Here is an 18734-nt window from a genome sequence, read left to right on the forward strand (position 1 = left end):
TACAGTGTGTGTGTGTATATATATCTATACAGTATATATATATATATATATATATATATATATATATATATTCTATACAGTATATATATATATATATATATATTTATATATACTTATATATGTATATATATATATATATATATATAATCTCTATATATACTGTATAGAGATATATATACAGGGGGGCAAAAAAAGTATTTAGTCATCCACCAATTGTGCAAGTTCTCCCACTTAAAAAGAAGGGAGAGGCCTGTAATTTTCATCATAGGTACACTTCAAATATGACAGACAAAACGAGAAAAAAAATCCAGAAAATCACATTGTAGGATTTTTAAATAATTTATTTGCAAATTATGGTGGAAAATAAGTATTTGGTCAATAACAAAAGTTTCTCAATACTTTGTTATATACCCTTTGTTGCAATGACAGAGGTCAAAACTTTTCTGTAAGTCTTCACAAGGTTTTCACACACACTGTTGCTGGTATTTTGGCCCATTCCTCCATGCAGATCTCCTCTAGAGCAGTGATGTTTTGGGGCTGTTGCTGGGCAACACGGACTTTCAACTCCCTCCAAAGATTTTCTATGAGGTTGAGATCTGGAGACTGGCTAGGCCACTCCAGGACCTTGAAATGCTTCTTACGAAGCCACTCCTTCATTGCCCGGGCGGTGTGTTGGGATCATTGTCATGCTGAAAGACCCAGCCACGTTTCATCTTCAATGCCTTGCTGATGGAAGGAGGTTTTCACTCAAAATCTCACGATACATGGCCCATTCATTCTTTCCTTTACACGGATCAGTCGTCCTGGTCCCTTTGCAGAAAAACAGCCCCAAAGCATGATGTTTCCACCCCATGCTTCACAGTAGGTATGGTGTTCTTTGGATGCAACTCAGCATTCTTTGCCCTCCAAACACGACGAGTTGAGTTTTTACCAAAAAGTTCTATTTTGGTTTCATCTGACCATATGACATTCTCCCAATCTTCTTCTGGATCATCCAAATGCTCTCTAGCAAACTTCAGACGGGCCTGGACATGTACTGGCTTAAGCAGGGGGACACGTCTGGCACTGCAGGATTTGAGTCCCTGGCGGCGTAGTGTGTTACTGATGGTAGACTTTGTTACTTTGGTCCCAGCTCTCTGCAGGTCATTCACTAGGTCCCCCGTGTGGTTCTGGGATTTTTGCTCACCGTTCTTGTGATCATTTTGACCCCACGGGGTGAGATCTTGCGTGGAGCCCCAGATCGAGGAGATTATCAGTGGTCTTGTATGTCTTCCGTTTCCTAATAATTGCTCCCACAGTTGATTTCTTCAAACCAAGCTGCTTACCTATTGCAGATTCAGTCTTCCCAGCCTGGTGCAGGTCTACAATTTTGTTTCTGGTGTCCTTTGACAGCTCTTTGGTCTTGGCCATAGTGGAGTTTGGAGTGTGACTGTTTGAGGTTGTGGACAGGTGTCTTTTATACTGATAACAAGTTCATACAGGTGCCATTAATACAGGTAACGAGTGGAGGACAGAGGCGCCTCTTAAAGAAGAAGTTACAGGTCTGTGAGAGCCAGAAATCTTGCTTGTTTGTAGTGACCAAATATTATTTTCCACCATAATTTGCAAATAATTCATAAAAAATCCTACAATGTGATTTTCTGGATTTTTTCCCTAATTTTGTCTGTCATAGTTGAAGTGTACATATGATGAAAATTACAGGCCGCTCTCATCTTTTTAAGTGGGAGAACTTGCACAATTGGTGGCTGACTAAATACTTTTTTGCCCCACTGTATATATATATAAATATCTCTATACAGTAAATATATATAAAACACACACACACACAAGTGAGGCAAAAAAGTATTTAGTCAGCCACCAATTGTGCAAGTTCTCCCACTAAAAAATGAGAGAGGCCTGTAATTTTCATCATAGGTACACTTCAACTATGACAGACAAAATGAGAAGAAAAAAATCCAGAAAATCACAATTGTAGGATTTTTTTAGAATTTATTTGCAAATTATGGTGGAAAATAAGTATTTGGTCACCTACAAACAAGCAAGATTTCTGGCTCTCACAGACCTGTAACTTCATAAATAATTATGAATGTCATGACAGTAGAAGACACTATGAGCTGAACATAACAGTACGTCAGTGGAAGAGAGGACAGTAGCAGGAGACACTATGAGCTGAACATAACAGTACGTCAGTGGAAGAGAGGACAGTAACAGGAGACACTATGAGCTGAACATAACAGTACATCAGTGGAAGAGAGGACAGTAACAGGAGACACTATGAGCTGAACATAACAGTCAGTGGAGGAGAGGAGGACAGTAACAGGAGACACTATGAGCTGAACAGTATGTCAGTGGAAGGAGGACAGTAACAGGAGACACTATGAGCTGAACATAACAGTCAGTGGAAGAGAGGACAGTAACAGAGACACTATGAGCTGAACATAACATGTCAGTGGAAGAGAGGACAGTAACAGGAGACACTATGAGCTGAACATAACAGTCATCAGGGAAGAGAGGACAGTAACAGGAGACACTATGAGCTGAAACAACAGTCAGTGGAAGAGAGGACAGTAACAGGAGACACTATGAGCTGAACATAACAGTATGTCAGTGGAAGGGGAGGACAGTAACAGGAGACACTATGAGCTGAACATAACAGTATGTCAGTGGAAGAGAGGACAGTAACAGGAGACACTATGAGCTGAACAGTATGTCAGTGGAAGGGAGGACAGTACAGGAGACACTATTGAGCTGAACATAACAGTCAGTGGAAGAGAGGACAGTAACAGAGAGACACTATGAGCTGAACATAACAGTCAGTGGAAGGAGAGGACAGTAACAGGAGACACTATGAGCTGAACATAACAAGTCAGTGGAAGAGAGGACAGTAAACAGGAGACACTATGAGCTGAACATAACAGTCAGTGGAAGAGAGGACAGTAACAGAGAGACACTATGAGCTGAACAACACACACACACACACACACACACACAGTGTCCTGACAGCCTAGCCAAAATACCAGAGAGAAAGAGTGACATAAAGAGATTGAGTGTATGTTAAGGAGAAAATTAGAAACTTCTAAGAAAACGAAAATCCTGTGTTATGCCTCAAAAACAGCCAGACGGGAGTGGCTTTCAACAGTCTATGGAGGATGAATACGAAAGAACCTCATCCAAGTTTAGAGCTCCTTTTGGGGGTTCCTCCTAAAAGAGAAGCTAGATTTACCATGTGTGAAGTGTAGCTCCTAGTTAACACCCAACAGTATGAAAAGAGGGATTTATGAAAACGTACTGTCTGGAAAAACAGTCAGTCATCTCAGCCTGTGGTTCCCATCCCCTTTCAAAATGGGACCCTGCCAGGGGTGTCTTACCCACTGACGTTGTTCCAGGAGGTGGAGACACATTACTGTTCACAATTAGTTCATTGTTACGTTTATGGCTCGTCACCACACACAAAAAAAATAAAAAGGTGAGTCGAGGTATTCCTTTTCATTTAATATGCGTAGCTTTTCATTCTAACAGGTAGGCTTAGAGACCATCTGCTCAAACCTCAGGCGTCAACCTTCTCTCGATGCATCAGAGACAACTTCCAATTCAAATACGAAAATAACACTGACTGGGCTGTTGAAATAYTTTGATCAAATTGCTTTTGGAGGGTTTATATTTTTCCTTCATGAGAAACGGAATATCGTCTGACACATTGGAGGTATTTGGCGTATAAGCGATTTGGACAGGTGGATAAAGAATACAAGCGCTTGTGGCTTTAAGTGCCAAAATCAAGCTGGAATGTAGCCTATATGTTGTGGAAAGAGGAATTAATGAAGTGACATTTTTTAAATCTTAGTCATGTTTAAAATCCTACAATATAAGTGTACATGGGAAGGTCTAAAAAGGAGGGAAGTGTTCCTGCACATGGTGGATATTTATGCAGCTAGTTCAACATGTGGCATCTTGAAATATAGTAACATTACCATATTTAACCATTTCATATGAAGCAGATTATACCAAGTATGGTTTCATCTAGTTTCTGCCATCATGAGACTGATAGGAGAAGCACAATGAAGAGGCTCTTCAACTGGATCAGACAGCTCAATGACCAGGCTCTTTAACAGCACATAAATATAACTACTTTATCTATGTTAATCACAGACACACTACTCACATCCCCATCTTGGGTTTTACAGTCTGTTGAGTGTTACATCTGTGTGTGTATGTCACAGACCATTAGCATGACCACTCAAACMCAAATCTTCCACTGCTCTGTCATTCGCTACATACTTTAGTCTGAGACCATCATTGAAGTCAATTGTGGTGACGAGGAGCGCGTTTTACAAAACAAAGTAAATCAGCAATTGGACCGTCTCTAACCAATCAAAAGTCAATTATGAATTTTCTAACCACTGCTTTACCCACGTGTGTTCTGGCTCCGCCCCAACCAATTGTTTTTTGCACCAATCAGACGGCCCCGAATGTGTTCGGTGAAGGGTCGGGGAGGTAATCAGATCCAGACTCATTGAGGAGAAGAAACTAACGTCCGTGGACGTGGTGTAGTGTTTGGCCGGAGCAAGGAGTCTGGATAACCAGGCAAACATGCCATTGTTCTGTCATTTGTAGTSTGTCTCTGTTGACTGGTCATATGGCTTATGGGCCCTGGGCTGAGGACAGAAGTGTACTGGTCCATTAAACTCCAGCCTCAATGCTGGGATACAGACGTGTAGTACTGCATAACTATGTCCCACTGCTTTTGCCTCCTTAATAGTTCAACCCTCTCATCTCTCTCCGCTCCACCTCTTAGTTCAAGCCTCTCATCGGTCTCCGCTACACCTCTTCTTCTGTGGACAATAATACAAGACATTGTGATCTTAATCTAATCTGTAAACAAATGTGTCCTATAATGATACAACTTCCTATAAAATAGTTTACAATGTCAGGATAAGGAGCTGTCTGGTTCAGGGGGGACTCGGYGCTATAGGACTAGTTATAGCTATGCTCTAGTTTCACAAGCGTGGTTGTTAATGGAAAGGAGAACTCTCATCCTACAAAACGTGTTTATCCTACCAAGAGATAACCATAATTAGGGGTGCTTGCTGAAGGCAAAGCATGACTAGGTTTCCATCATCTAGCTAGGTTTCCATCATCTTGCTAGGTTTCCATATCTAGCTAGGTTTAAGCGGTCTAAGGCACTGCATCACTACAAGCGTGACTACAGACCCAGGTTCGATCCTGGGCTGTATCACAACCGGCTGTGATCGGGGGTCCCATAGGGCAGCGCACAATTGGCCCAGCATCGTCCGGGTTAGGGGAGGGTTTGGCCGGGGGAGCTTTACTGGGGAGCTTGGCTCKTCGCAATCTAGAGACTCCAGGTGGCGTGGCGAGTCGGACACCTGCTGGCTGTCCTCGGTCGTCAGTTGAACGGTGTTTCCTCCGACACATTGATGCGCTGGCTTCTGGGTTAAGCGGGCTGGTGTTAAGAAGCGCGGTTTGGTGGGTCAAGTTTCGGAGGATGCATTACTGAACCTTCGCCTCCCGAGCCCGTTGGAGAGTTGCAGCGATGAGACAAGATCGTAATTGGGGAGAAAAAGGGTGTAAAATAAGAACAAATTTTATATGCTACCGCTCTTTATCAATTTCAGCTACAAACATGAACGTTTTCAAAACTTAAAACCATAAATGCTTTAAAAACAAGCACACCACATTTTCTTCAGGAAATATATTCTTCTAGTTCTTTTTTTAGGCTGTGCACTATGGGCCAAAAATTTATTTTTTACCAACGTGATGAAACTGTTGCTCTCCTTGCTGAAACAAGCAAAAGAGTCTTCGGTTTCCTAGGCAACACCACCCACAATGCAGCAGCAGCACACWCGGAATGAGCAGAACAGYCTTGGAACCTCTAACCCTGGCATTTTGACTGGCGAACTCTCAATGGCTGCCTGATATTGTGATGCAATAATTTCCATGGTAATGTAGAATGTTTGTTCACATTATGTTAACTGGCTCATGCAACAGAATGTATTTTTTTGTAATAGAGTATTTTTTTGTAATTCAACTCAGTAGAGTTGAATCAACAAATCACAGCACAGATTTTACATCTTGCTTCGCTACGATGGGTACACTCGCAAAGTGCCACCAGTCCACCCATTATGCCATCATTGACTTGGAACGGGGATGCCTGTTCTATTCGTTCTATTTCTCTGGCAGCACATGCAGTCAGGAGCGTAGCGAACAGTTATTACGGTGACCGTGTTCATTTGGCRGGCCAATTACCGTCATCTAAAATCCCCAAGACCGTCACAGCCCTACAAATCATTGACATTGATGCATGATTTATGAGCAAGTTTGAATTCCTTTATAACTTTTTATTAAATGTTAAGTAAATCTGAGCCTTTCAAGGACCAAAATGCCATCCCATACAGGCTTTTACTGTCTACTGTACTAACCTAATGTAGCAGGTGGAAAAACACACCAGAGTGGAGTTCCCTTGWTAGGTTGAAAATACTGTATCCCTGGAAACCGGATGTTAGTGTTTTCTGGCGACTCTGCGTAGGCTGACTTGCTACTGGATGCTTTAAATCCTTTGAAAACCTCTTAACAACCAGACGATGTGATTAAAATAAAACACAAAGTCAGAAAAGTAAAATCAACAGTTGAGACGCTGCTTCTCGCCCAGAGCGGCCGTTGTGTTTGTATCACAAAGACGTTAATACTGAAACAAACACTTTTGTTTCAGCTCCTGCCGGGCTAAGAGTAACTTAAACAGAGCAAGAGGAAAACGAGCCGCACTCCAAACATCAAAATGATATAAAAACATGTCGTTTTTTAATGATGTCACAAACATCTGCAACCCCATTGGATGACAACCAAGCTCTCAGAAAACATGATCCTTGTCATCTGTATCTGATTAATTAGGGACGGGAGAGAGGAACTCTGGGTAATTGTACGCTGGTAAGTTTTCTAATGTAATCTAAAAATCGGAGACCACCAGTGGAAACTTAGCTTTCAGGCAGCAGGGGCAATACAAACACCCAATGACGATCGATTTATCAAACCACTTACTGGTGAGCACAGGTTGAAAGTTGAAATGTCACTGTGGGAATTTGGCAGGAATTTGTGGAAAAAACAAAAACAAAGTTTTCCTGGCTGATTCTAATCAGCAAATGGGTGGGGGGGGGGGGGKCTGTGAACATGACATCAGAACCCCACAGGCCCCTCCTCCCAGCTCATAACGTCAGGAACGAGTGATGGTGGAGGTCTGTAATTWGAAGCATATGCACCAAACATAAAAGCATCAACAGGCATTATTGGTTGTTGCAGAAAAAGCATTATAAAAGTCCAAGATGGTTTCTTGAACATGGCTTTGTTATACAGTATGGGCTCCTCTAATTGGCTCCTGTTCTGGTGTATGAAGCCATGCTGGGTTTTAATTACATCTCCTTCCTGTATTTCCCCATCATCATTTCTGAGTAAGGAAAACCAAATCAATCATCAGTCAAGCTAGTTAAATCCTTCACTGTGCTGACCTTGGCTAGTAGCTCTATTTCACTTCAGTTCAGACAGACATAGGAGAAAGCTCGTCCACATTGTGATAAACATCCCTTCAATGGGAATAGAGCAGCACTTTTACAGTGTTGCTAACACACTGGCTGTGTGTCTCTGTAGTTTTTCCATATGCAGCGAGATTGTATCGCTTGTCTGCGTACAAATGGAATTCTCCCCCCATATTACCGATTCAGATGCTATCTCCCCCACCAGCGACAGAGCTCGCCCTCATCGTCAAGGTAACTTACGCACGGTAACTTCATCCCAGTGGCTGGGTTAAAACAACAATGGCCGTCTCGTAAAATGGAGGCACTGCCCTTTGAAGCCTTGGCCATTTGGAGGCCTAAAAAGACAAAGATAATAAACGAGGTGAGGAATGAAAGCTGTGAAGGGGGACCATCTCCTCGTGGCATGTTGCATTTACATTTTACTGGCTCTGAGATAAAGTTAGCGCAGTGCTAAACAGATTATTGTCACCTYTGTTCTGTTACCGATGAAGGACATTGGATTTGGACACAAACCCTTAATATTAGTGAACATGGCATGCAGAGTGTCATCTACTGTCATCTGTCTGTCTCGTTTTCTTTGACAGCTAGAGTATGCAGACATTACCTCGAGTACATCTTTCCGGTTGTGAATAACGCTCTCACATTGCAAAAGGGCATATATCATTAAGCACAAAGCTTTGTAAGTGAAGGCATTTGGGCTAGCGGGGAAAATGTCTCCCCCATTCCTTCCCAGGCTCCCTCCTTTGGCCTCCATCACCAAGCTATGATTAACAAAGCATCTGTGTGAGGAGGGACAGACTTTATCTAAGGGGCTTGTTAAACCCCCCACTACGCACATGTCATTTCCTCACGTTCGCGGGAGACTGTTTTTAACTCTTCTGTAAAAGGAAAACAAAAACACTTGGAACAAAATTGGACAGGGTCGATCCACTTGGAAGGAGAATGKTGTGTTCTCATTTGGGGTTGTTTAAAACATTCGAGCTATCATGCTTTTTCACTGGTTGTGTGTATGCTAGTGCTTAGGCTACACATGGTTTGAAACYTCGCTGCCAATTGTTGACAAATGTTGAAGGTTCATCCTGGTTGGGATGTTGTGCCGTTCAATCATTATATTTGCATTTTTTGGTCACTAGACTTTATTCACTTCACTGCGGAGAATGTCAGGATCAAAAGGAGGCAGTGGAGAAGTACACGTGTTTGGAACCAGGCCCATTTGTTTTAATTAAGTTAGGGGAYGAAGCCAAGACAAGAGCCCCGGGCTGGAGAGAGAAATATACAGAAACACACACACACAAAAAAACAACTGGCGGTCGACTTTAAACAAGGTTACACAGTTGGGGAAGTATGTGCTATCAAACATGAGACAACGTCCTGTGACTGTTTACGAGGTAGATTAGGAACAGATCGGAGAAAACGGTCTAATGGTTTATTACGGGCCCAAACAGCTTGTAATCTAAACAGACATTTGCCAGGCAGGCACATGTGAAAATTATTTAGAAAAAATAAATAGGCTGTAACACTCATTCATATCACATGAGAAGTGAAAATACTTGTGCCATATGGAAACTGATTAGGACATATTAAAGAAACTTACTATAAAATATTCAGGGTTCACTGAAATCAGTGTCAGAGCAAATGCAATTACCTGAAGAACCGGGTTTGAGGAGTTTTATCAAATTACATTTTTATGTTCTATATGATATCATTTGGAGAAGAAACTAATGCAAAAATTACTATGACATTTGAGCTAATGTCCTAAATAAAAATAGTAATTTGTATCTGTGGCAAATCAAATCAACACTAAACAACAAAAGCCATGTGTAATAAAATGCTCCTTTACCTCTTGAACTTAACTTAGGTATTTAGCCTGATTCACAATCTCCCTTTGTCTCACTGACGGTCACAACCACTAATATGGCATGACACCACAGTTCAGGGAAATACTCAACACACTCCATGCAGGAATGTGGTCAAATAAATAGTTTTAAAAAAGTCAACAGGAGAGAGCGGATCCATTTTTCAAACACTGTCAAAAAACATTAGGGCAGGACAACGAGGGTCTACTTGCCAAAATTAACCACAAGCTCAAAACTCCTTCCTTGCCCCGTGTTAACTCTCAAAATATCTCAGATGCAACACCCCAGAAAGCCAGCCTGTCTAAATTCAAAGAAAAACATTACTGAAAACTACGAGTGGGGGGGCGACATCTTCCAAACTTCTCAACCGGAATCTGAACCAAACACTGCTGGTTGAGTCAGGGAAATTCCTCACGCCAAGTGAGGACCTCAAATAATCCATCCCCATCTCTCACGCCACCGTTATCACCTCACATTCTTTTATTACATTCCTGCATTTTAAGTGTCCTTCCCCTTGTCCCGGCTTTCATGTTTATTACAGAGCTGGAGTATCAGTGGATGAAATACTGGGCTCTTGGGAACACCTGGTGCTGGGGTGGGTGGATAGTAAAACCCCTTTGGATTCAGCTGGTCAGGTATGTGACGGACAATAATGGAAGCCACACCTCACCACACCTCCATTACCCAACTAGCTACAGCACATGTCAAAGTCATTCCACGGAGGGCCGAGTGGCTGCGGGTTTTCGTTCCTCCCTTGTACTTGATTGATGAATTAAGGTCACTAATTAGTAAGGAACTCTCCTCACCTGGTTGTCTAGGTCTTAATAGAAAGGAATAACCCAAAACCTGCAGACACTAGGCCCTCCATGGTAAGAGTTCAACGCCCCTGAACTACAGGGTCGTTCCACCTCAAAATGCACCAGAAAGAGGTTTGACACCCACCATCTCAGATTGTTTCTGTAGTAGTTACTAACAGGTACGATTATCATTCCGGAAAACATTATTTTGTTGACATATAATTTTATCTGAGAAATTAAGCTAATTGATTGCACTCAAATTGGCCATTTAAATGTATAGGATTCAGATAATATTCAATAAATATAGTACCCAACAAACGATTTGGACCAAACTTCCTCCTACCAATGAGTAAGACATGAGGAACCCCCCCCTCCTCCCCTTTTTTTGTCAAGAGCCACCCATGGACCCCCACGCCAATCTCACCCCAACAAACAGTATACAGAATTAGTTCTCTCTGTTTGACAAGTAGTATGAGGCAGTGGCTTGGAGAATTGCTTCTCCATAATATGTCATGTATTCCCTGTGAATCTGGTTGTTTTTCACCTGCTCTGTGAAATTAGTAATTGAAGTTGGTTGAATTATTTCCCATAAAGTAGTCTGATAATATGATGTAACTAGGTTTTGGCCGTTGTTCATACTATACCGCCACACTTTTATCCATTTTGCTGGTCTCTTGTGTTTATTAAATAGATCACAACATTTCCTCTGCAACTTTGGGTAGAAACTCAATAGATTTGGCTCATGATGAAAATAAATTGCGTAATCATCCTCACAATTCAAGCCAGTCRTCCATGAAAGCCATTCAGTTTGAATTGTTTCACTTCTCTTATAAACCTAAAGCMTCAACCAAACTCTCCTTGAACAGTCCAACAAGTGGCCTCTCTCTGAGAGGGTTATCCCGATGCAATTCTCATATGAAGACTTTTCCTACAAGCCCAAAACTGATGGAGAAATGGGCTAGGGACTAAAAAATTGGGAAAACCCTAATAAAATAATGAATTGATGGCAGTCTTCTGTTTTTCAATAAAGTTGTCAGGAAACAGCTCTATACAGTGAGGGAAAAAAGTATTTGACCCCTGCTGATTTTGTACGTTTGCCCACTGACAAAGAAATGATCAGTCTATAATTTAAATGTAGGTTTATTGAACATGAGAGACAGAATATCAACAAAAAAAATCCAGAAAAACGCATGTCAAAAATGTTATGAATTGATTTGCATTTTAATGAGGAAATAAGTATTTGACCCCTCTGCAAAAACATGACTTAGTACTTGGTGGCAAAACCCTTGTTGGCAATCACAGAGGTCAGACGTTTCTTGTAGTGGCCACCAGGTTTGCACACATCTCAGGAGGGATTTTGTCCCACTCCTCTTTGCAGATCTTCTTCAAGTCATTAAGGTTCGAGGCTGACGTTGCAACTCGAATTTCAGCTCCTCCACAGATTTTCTATTGGGATTAAGGTCTGGAGACTGGCTAGGCACTCCAGGACCTTAATGTGCTTCTTCTGAGCCACTCCTTTGTTGCCTTGGCCTGTGTTTTGGGTCATTTCATGCTGAATACCCATCCACGACCCATTTTCAATACCCTGGCTGAGGGAAGAGGTTTCACCAAGATTTGACGGTACATGGCCCCGTCCATCGGTCCCTTTGATGCGGTGAAGTTGTCCGTCCCTTTAGCAGAAAAAACACCCCAAAGCATAATGTTTCCACCTCCATGTTTGACGGTGGGGCATGGTTTCTTGGGGTCATAGGCAGCATTCCTCCTCCTCCAAACACGGCAAGTTGGGTTGATGCCAAAGAACTCCGATTTTGGTCTCATCTGACCACACACGTTCACCCCAGTTGTCCTCTGAATCATTCAGATGTTCATTGGCAAACTTCAGACGGGCATGTATATGTGCTTTCTTGAGCAGGGGGACCTTGCGGGCGCTGGCAGGATTTCAGTCCTTCACGGCATAGTGTGTTACCAATTGTTTTCTTGATGACTATGGTCCAGGTGCCTTGAGATCATTGACAAGATCTCCTCCGTGTGTAGTTCGGGCTGATTCCTCACCAGTTCTCATGATCATTGCAACTCCACGAGGTGAGATCTTGCATGGAGCCCCAGGCTGAGGGAGATTGACAGTTCTTTTTGTTTTCTTCCATTTGCGAATAATCACAGAAACTGTTGTCACCTCTCACCAAGCTGCTTTGCGATGGTCTTGTAGCCCATTCCAGCTTTGTAGGTCTACAATCTTGTCTCCTGACATCCTTGAGAGCTCTTTGGTCTTGCCATGGTGGAGAGTTTGGAATCTGATTGATTGATTGCTTCTGTGGACAGTATCTTTTATACAGGTAAGAAACTGAGATAGGAGCACTCCCTTTAAGAGTGTGCTCCTAATCTCCGTTCGTTACCTGTATGAAAGACACCTGGGAGCCAGAAATCTTTTTGATTGAGAAGGGGTCAAATACTTATTTCCCTCATTAAAATGCAAATCAATTATAAACATTTTTGACATGCATTTTTCTGGAATATTTTTGTGTTATTCTGTGTCCTCACTGTTCAAATAAACCTACCATTAAATTATAGACTGATAATTCTTTGTCAGGGGCAAACGTACAAAATCAGGCAGGGGATCAAATACTTTTTCCCTCACTGTATGTAGTTGATTAGTGACATTTTCCATTAAACCAACGCAACCCAATTACAAAACAATGTGTGTTTGGACTTTTACCATTGAAGACCATAATATTGAAACCATTACAACTGCTGTAGCCTAATGGTTTGCTTGTACACCAGAATGGTCAACAGTAACTGGAAGGGAATAAACCACCACACACACAAAGGTCCGTTTCCTGGGCACAGATTAAGCCTAAGAGAAGGACAAATGAATCACTTTCATGGACGACTGTCGTGATTGTGAGGATGATCACACTGTATTTTCATCATGAGCAAAATCTATTGAGTTTCTACCAAAGTTGCAGAGACAATGTTGTGATCTATTTAATACAGGGAAAGAATAGATTTCCAAATTCACAGGGAATACGTTACATAGTATGAGAGAGGCAATAATCCAAGCGGCAGTTCATACTACTGTGTAAACATAGAGAACTGATACTTGTTACAGGTTGGATTTTGGGGTGGGATTGGCGTGGTTGTTGGGTGGGATTGGCGGTGGTTGTTGGGTGGATTGGCGGTGGGTTTGTTGGGGGTGGGATTGCGTGGTTGGATTGGTGTGGTTGGGCTGGGTGGTTGTATTGGCGTGAGTGGTGGGTTGGCTGGTGGATTGGCGTGGTTGGTTGGGTGGGAATTGGCGTGGTTGTGGGTGGATTGGCGTAGGTTGTTGGGTTGTGATGGTTGGCGTGGTTGTGGGTGGGATTGGCTGGTTGTGCGATTGGCGTGTAGGATGTGGGTTGGAGATTGGGCGGGGGTTTGTTGATGCAGTGCGGATTGGCCAGCTGAGGATGTTGCTTGAGTATCTGTTGGTGGTGGTGGCCGTGGCGTGTGTTGTGGATTGCTGTTGTCTGTTGGGGAGTGGAATTGCATGGTTTTGGGGGGAATTGCACGTGGTTTGTGGGAAGGTGGGAATTGTGCGTCTGGGCTTGTTGGCGGTTGGGATATGTGCACTCGGTTCGTTGAGTGGAATTGGGGGTAGGCATTGGCTGGTTGTTGGCGTAGGATTTGCTGGTGTTGGGAAAGGTGGATGTGGCGTAGGTTGTTGGGTGATTGGGTGAGACGCGATTGGTCCCGCGCATCTTCTTGGTGGTCATATTGTAGTATGGTTGGCTTTTGACCATTTGGTCCAGATGGGATGTTGGGTACTACAGTTATTGATATTAACTGAATCCTATACATTACAATGGCTAATTTGTGTGAAAATCTAATTATCTGAGATAWCKWTTWWTTTMRWYKAAAWWAAWMGWTTCAGGAATGCCAAGATTACCTGTTCCTAACTAAAGAAACAATTTCAGACAATTCCAACGGCACATTTTCTAAATCGCTAGGATTTCATCCAGGAGAATATTTCCCTCCCTTGTTAAATATCATTTGAAGTCATTTTCCTTGCCGACATCCGTTCTTATCTTTATTTTCAAGTTACGCCTATCCTCTTATGTACACATCCCTGGCTTTGACCATCTTTCACTCCCTGTAACTATCATCTGACAGAGTCCTATGATCCCTTTTACAATCAAAACGGACAGAGAGACAGAGAGGCAGAGAGGCAGAGGAGAAAGAACCAAACCTAGAGGTTATGACAATCTTCTAGACTTTCTGATTAGCCATCTTGAATACAGTGTATTGTAGTAAATACAGTCACTTCTAACATCATTAAAAGTATACTAGCTATGGAATGAGCAATTTCCTCCACAAAACACCCTGAGCTGTACTAAAGGGGAGGTACTGCTGGTTTTCTTATGGTCCTTCTCAGCAGGAGTGGTTCTCCTTCACTGTAGCACCGAAGGCAATTAGTTGGATGTGTTCACATTATGGGTAAATAGGCACGGCTCTGTGTTACATGCAATCAGGATAATTTTGCCCAATCAACGACGTCAAATGAATGTTCCAGCCAAAAAAATAAAGACCACTGCAGGTCARGGACAAAAGTCATTATCTTTAAGAGTGCAAGCTTTTTCAATCATTGGCTAGCCTGGCTTTCTGTTGAATAGGAGCTAGGTCCAAGAAGGTATAGTTTCATTTGGAGGAGTAACTCAAGGTAATTTTCACTGACTACAATGTACTAAAGTAGTCATAATAAATTAGTTGCGATTTAGGTTTCAGTGCTGTTTTTTTGCAATCATAAATCTGACTGAAAGATACAAGAAAAACACGGCACTTAAAACGGTAGGAGAGAAATTCCACAAAAATACTCATATTGATGTTGAAATTACGACCAAGAGTTCTAGACCCCTGCGGAGACACACATAGAGGCAGCAAGGCTGAGCTGTTGGTGCTAAAGCAACCGCATTAATGACACGTCCTTGGTTTATGGTTTTCTACCGATGAAATATGATCCATTCTTGGAGGAGACTGGTACAGCAAAGCAGATTTTTAGCGATTTAAGAACATTCAATTTGCCTGTGTTTACCTTTCTATGCCTCGTGCACATTTCCAGATTGAGGATGGGGGGGGGGGATTATAAATCGCTCTCAAAACATTTTGAATTACCTTCACATTAGTGTTGCACCAGGGACAGAGGAGAGATCCAATTTTCCAACAGAAGGCAACCGCATTAATATTCCTTTCCACTGAAAAGTCAATGTTCATCTTTGAGTTTGGTTAGACTCTGACCTTTTCCCTCACCATAAATCACTGGATCTCCCAGTGTGGTTTTCAACCATCTTGAACCAAGTTACTCCTAAGAGCTGATCTGAGGTCAGATTTTTATTTTAATATATGAATTCCTTTTAAGATATGAAGAGTAAACTGACCCTAGAACAGTACGGTTTACATTACCGCCGCCTCATCTCACCGAAACCAGTGCAACAGAATCTGTAACAATTTAGATGTTCCTTTACAGATGATTGAGGCCTGGTGTTCACTATTCAACTAACTAAACACATGCCGTCCGTTTCATGTATTGAGAGCCATCTGTAGCACGCAACAACTAGGCCAACTTTTACAGCTAGGGCGGACGACGATAATAAACAGTTACGGATGTCAGCGGAGTAGCAGTTGACTTTCAATAAATCTATGCATATAGTTTGTTGAACGTCTGTGAAGCTGTGAGGGACTATCCAAATAGAGCTGTCCAGATTACATGAAAGTACACAGATTCTGGTGTTKTTTTATGCCCTACTATTTTACTTCTCTGGTATACTGATGCCCTYACCTAACTTAGAAATTGATTCAGCTTAAATCAGAGTGTAAGCCTGAAGGTTCCAAACAAAATGGGGACCAAATCAAATCAAATTTATTTATATAGCTCTTCTTACATCAGCTGATATCTCAAAGTGCTGTACAGAAACCCAGCCTAAAACCCCAAACAGCAAGCAATGCAGGTGTAGAAGCATGACTAGGAAAAACTCCCTAGAAAGGCCAAAACCTAGGAAGAAACCTAGAGAGGAACCAGGCTGAGGGGTGGCCAGTCCTCTTCTGGCTGTGCCGGGTGGAGATTATAACAGAACATGGCCAAGATGTTCAAATGTTCATAAATGACCAGCATGGTCAAATAATAATACCAAGAGATCCAAGTTCGTAGACCTACAACCAAGCTGAGAATAAAAACATGGAATGGTCTTGTTACACGTTTCAGTTTGTTCACGTTACTCTATGAAATAAGGGGGAAATTAATGATACAATAGGACTGCTGTTGGTTTGTGTCAAGCCTTRCTTAGGCTTACTCTCTACTCCGTGACCGCAGCTCTGAGCGACTATTCCGGAGCTGTGCTTTGGGTGGCCCAAAGAAAATGTTACTATGTGGCTTTAATGCGGTGTGTGGATGAATTAGGGCCCTCCAACTGCCAGAAGAAAATCATAAGTTACAGAGTCAGCACAAATTCCACGGACGTTAGTCATCCAACAGAATGGCTTGGAAAACTCTCAAATGTCAAGAACAAGCTTGGCACAGAGGGTAATGGCTGTCAATCACACCAAGTAAAATGAGCGCCTTGTGTAAAATTTTAGGTGTGAGAAGACAAATGACTGACACAAATAAATACATATTTTAGAGAGAGAGAGAGAGTTCTATTTTTTTTTTATTGATTAGAATGCAAGAATTACACAGAGGGCATGGAATATTTTGTCTGATAAAAAAAAAWGTCAGTTACACCAGGGGAAAACTTGACAAAAAAATATGACAGACTAGTGGGGATGTGACAATACCAGTAACACAATATTTTTCCCACTGTAAAATCAAAACACAACTCAGAATAAACTCTTTGATCCTTTAAAAACCTGCTGTATGTAAAACKTTGTGTGTTATAGCTTGTTAAATAAATACATGTGACTCTGGATGACAATATAATGATGTTTGTTTCCAACATTAGAGATGTTTTCCTAAAGAAGTTCCATCCGCTTCGTGTTTTGTTCCTTGGCACGATACTAAACGGTATCGCGATACTGGTATCATCCTGGACCTACTAGACTAGTATGCCTTTAAATCCATTTGATATCAAACTTATTAAAATTAAAATATCATGGACAACACGTAACTGTGTTTCAGGGGTTAGACAACAGACAGGGTTAGACTTCCTATATTTTCCTAGTCACTAGCATGACTAGAAGCCTAGCAAGAAAGGCTGGTTGGGACCCTACAGATGTGTCTTCTAATAGCAGAACTTAAAGCTCCACCTGCTCTTGCAGGAGGCAGATCCGATCAGCCCTCTTGTTTTCCGTGTCTCTCTTCTCCCTCCATCCTGGCATCTTTCAGCACTCCCCACATGTGTCTGATTATCTAATGACGTGATGCTGAGATCTCATTTCCAGCCAAGGCCCCCTTGATTACAAATGGAGCTCTTCTCCCACAACTTCAGGTATGCCCAAGAAGAGTCGCGTTTCCACAACCCAGCATGGCTTTCTCGGGGTAATTAATCCACCTGGGATGCTTCGTCTGGGCCCGTATTCATAAGGAGTCTCAGACTAGGAGTGCTGATCTAGGATCAGGTCTRCCTGTCCATGTAAATGTTATTCATTATGATATAAAAAGYCAAAAAAATAAGCACTCAATTCTCTAAGACTCTTTAAGAATATGGACCATGGTCAGTTAAAGCTCCGTGCTTAATCAGCATTAAGGTTTCTGTGTTTGGATTTTTATTCTTTGGGATAAGCTTATAGGGAACCACTGGGAGAGGGTTGAGTTGATACGGAGGAGGAGAGGGTTGGGGGTGGGAGAGTGTTGATAGCGGAGGAGGAAAGGGTTGGGGGGTGGGGAGTGTTGAATGCGGAGGAGGAAAGGGAGAGGGTCGGGGGAGAGTTGATAGCGAGGAGGAAAGGGAGAGGGTCGGGGGAGAGTGTTGATAGGCGGAGGAGGAAAGGGAGAGGGTCGGGGGAAGAGTTGATAGCGGAGGAGGAACGGGAGAGGATTGGGGACGAGCATATAGGAACCACTGACCACAACCTGAGAACGCACAATGAGGCCTTTATGCTGACACTGTGTTCTCTATGCTGACATTGCATGTCATCGTTGGTGCACATCTGCATGGGTTTCGTGTATAGCTGCTCAGCTATTGACACACCATATCTTAGCCTCTCCTCCTCGCTCCTGTTCTGCTGGAGGGGAGTGCTGTGTACATCAACACGTCAACTACCATGTCAGTTTCTCTCTCACAGTTGTCACCAGCTGGTAATTACAGGACAAAGGAGACAATTACTGTTCTCTGACACTGGCAACGAACTACTCCTTATAGGCATGAAGGGCACATTGGATATGAACCCCCTTCATGTGTTGAGTTAGTGAGTGAGAGAACATTTATATAATATCCAAATTAGACTATGCAATTAGGAAAGCTGCCAAGCCTACAAAAGGTACGCCTCACTATGCCAAATTGTAATGCATTAGAGGACACAACAAATGTAAAGCTTGCCAAAATGGCATTTGCAAGCTATGCTATTGGCATGGCTCA

At 42.3% G+C, this 18734-nt stretch overlaps 1 long non-coding RNA gene across 1 annotated transcript in view; it reads right to left on the reverse strand.

Moving 5' to 3' along the window:
- The window catches only part of LOC139027537 (uncharacterized), an 89424-nt gene that overhangs the window by 66475 nt on the left and 4215 nt on the right, over positions 1–18734 (reverse strand). The window lies entirely within an intron of this gene.

The sequence above is a fragment of the Salvelinus sp. IW2-2015 genome, linkage group LG4q.1:29 (genome assembly GCF_002910315.2).
Source record: "Salvelinus sp. IW2-2015 linkage group LG4q.1:29, ASM291031v2, whole genome shotgun sequence".
NCBI lineage: Eukaryota > Metazoa > Chordata > Actinopteri > Salmoniformes > Salmonidae > Salvelinus > Salvelinus sp. IW2-2015.